General features: G+C 38.7%; 1 pseudogene; it reads right to left on the bottom strand.

The window, feature by feature from the left end:
* LOC147492930 (uncharacterized) lies at window positions 1-2,156 on the bottom strand (annotated as a pseudogene).
* Between the last annotated feature and the right edge of the window lie 751 nt (window positions 2,157-2,907).

A 2,907-nucleotide genomic window follows, 5' to 3' on the forward strand; every position in this document is an offset into this window, starting at 1 on the left:
TTGCGTTAAACACCAAGATTAATAAGTGAGCCAATTTTTGTTTTTGGCTCTGTAGCACACTCTATAGACGTTCTGTTTCGGCCTACATTTTATTTCTCACAGAATTTTCAAGAAGAAAATTCAGATTTCCAGATAATTGCTGGATCCATTCTCCGTAACTAGTGTTGGACGCCCTCAAACATATTCTTACTTATATGTTGCGAATTTTTCCTGGTGCCATAATTAAACATCCATTGGTATCTGATTTGCATCTGCACCTCTACTATGAATTCGTTCATATTCGATTGATTGCCTCCTCGCAATATATTTTCCAGCCAACGTCAAACAAAGGCTCGATGTGAGAATCATGATTGCAGCTAGTATCAAACTAAATTGTAAGTTGGCCAGTGCTTACTGCTCCATGCATGTCATTCCCACCCTCCACGAAACTAACCATACAACCCTTAGGAACAAATCTCGGGACCCATCGTATGAATCCCATGTTCAAAAACCAACACACCTGGAACAGGACAGAGACCGAAAGGACTATAGCTGCTGATACACTGCTAGGGAAGCTGATCATTGCGAGAGCTGATACAAATGAGACTAGCACTATAAGCTGCAAGAGCCAGTGGTAGTGACCTTCAAGACCAACATGGTCTGTAGAGTGAAAATGTAGTAAAAATAACTCTTGGCTAAAGACTGACGCTGCAAGGAGTCCAACGAACCACATAAAAACCTCTGGTAAGTGTGTTAATTTGACGACAAGGGCGATTCCTGCATAGATGGCAAGGTGAAGAAACATGGTTGCATGCTCTAAACTATCCAGCATGAACGAAAACTCAAAGTGATAGAAGTCCAAAATTTGGGAAGATAATGAGAGCCCAACCAGGGACCATGTGTCCTACAAATGTGCCCATAATATTTGATATTTCAAAACCTTCAAGTTTGAGTCCCTTCAACACCAAATAAGATCTAGGCTACATATATATAACTCATGCAAATGACGAAATCTCAAATGTGCTTTCTCTTCGCAACTTTGATCTGTTTCATATAAATTATTTTCATGTACAAACAACAAAATACTTGGTAGTGCTTGTTGACAGCGATTCCACAAAATATGCTTATTGCATTGTTGGCTAAGTTTTCCATGAATGTCTATTATGGTGAATGAAGGGACACATAATCCATAGCATCCCTGTAGAATGACAATAGACCAATATGGATGGTCACATAGTTTCATCTTTGGATGAATCTTAACTAGTTGGTCATTCTGTTTAAATTTCTTTGGGTGAACTCATGGTATGTTATGTTCTTTTGTTCTTCTTAGACAGCTTTAGGAATTGAGATTTTGAAAGTTCATACTATTACGATATGCTTTCTCAATTCTCATTATATATCAGTTGCGTTTGATAGTTTGATACTTGAAACACAGGGAAGATCACTCTCTTTTGGCTAGGAACGACTCCTACTCTGATCATTAAGGATCTAGAACTAGTGAAGGATATCCTATCAGAAAAGTTTGGTAAAGTTCAAAAACCACCAGAGAATCCACATATTAAGCTTCTAACTATGGGACTCTCAAGTTGGAGTAGTATGCTCTCAACTATGGAAGGAGAGAAATGGTTCGAACCCAGAAAAATAGTTACCCCAGCTTTTCATATTGAAAAACTGAAGGTTTGTTCCGTCCATCCATATCTACTCATTTTAATGCAGACTTTTGTATATCTACGTCCTCCTGAGTCCTGATACTAACTGCAAGATTGCATAAAAGAACAGACTAATCAGATAAAACTTCCCCCATTATTCAAGAAAGAAGTAAACTAGGTATGGTTAGGTCATATATACTTGTTAAAACATACCACCACACGAGTTACATTTCTATAGGGACTTTCTCAAGCTGCAACGTAGTGCTACTGCCCAGAGACACTGACACTCAAGATAGACAGATTGAGTGGTAATACAGAGAATTAGTAGAGATACAATGAGCGCTCCTGTTCAAAGAAAATATTGACCCTGAGACTGGTAAATCTCTGTGACAATTTAGTAGTTCAAGATGTAACCTTGTCAATGAGTGCAATCATCTATTATCGAGTGAAACTAAGTGTGCCTTCTGGGCAACTGATGCAGTTATGCGAAGCGTTAACTCTCAAACAATCTAAAATAATCAATCTCTAACCGAGAATCGATAAAATAGTCGTCGATCAAATAAAATAAATTAACCAAAAGTGTCTTTTACAAACCCTATGCATGCTAAACCTAAAACAAAGAATGGCGGTGATCTAAGTCCACCGACTGAAAACAAAGACTGACATCAAAAACCAAAGACTGACATCAAAAGCCAAGAGCGTGCGCCCCTTACTTAAAACACTCGAAATAAAAGACTACTGAGACACCAGGGCGTGCGTCCCCTCTGAGAGTAAAAACCAAGGGCGTGCGCCCCTCTACCCCTCTATTCCCTATCAGCAACAATCCTGTTAAGATAATAAGTTCAAGAGTACAACTTAATACCACATTGTATTTCATATTTTCCAAGCTAAAGAATGTTTCTTTTGCAGACAAAAATATAACCAAAACTATGATTGAAATTTCCGCACCTCTAGATTCCGTATCATCTAATCATGAATTTCTCGACAACAGGGGATGATGCCCGCATTCTCGACCAGTTGTAGCAAGTTGATTGAGAAATGGAAGAAGATGGTAAGTCCTCAAGGATCTCACCAATTAGATGTATGGCCAGATATCCAAACCTTAGCTCTGATGTAGTCTCACGGACTGCCTTTGGAAGTAACTACGAAGAAGGCAAGAGGATCTTTGAACTTCAAAAGGAGCAAGATGTACTAGTCCTTGAAGCTTTTAAATCTGTTTACATGCCAGGTTTTAGGTACATTCTCAATTCTCTTTGAATTATGGCTACTTCATTTCCCC

The sequence above is a fragment of the Coptis chinensis genome, chromosome 6, assembly GCF_015680905.1.
Source record: "Coptis chinensis isolate HL-2020 chromosome 6, ASM1568090v1, whole genome shotgun sequence".
Taxonomy (NCBI): Eukaryota; Viridiplantae; Streptophyta; class Magnoliopsida; order Ranunculales; family Ranunculaceae; genus Coptis; species Coptis chinensis.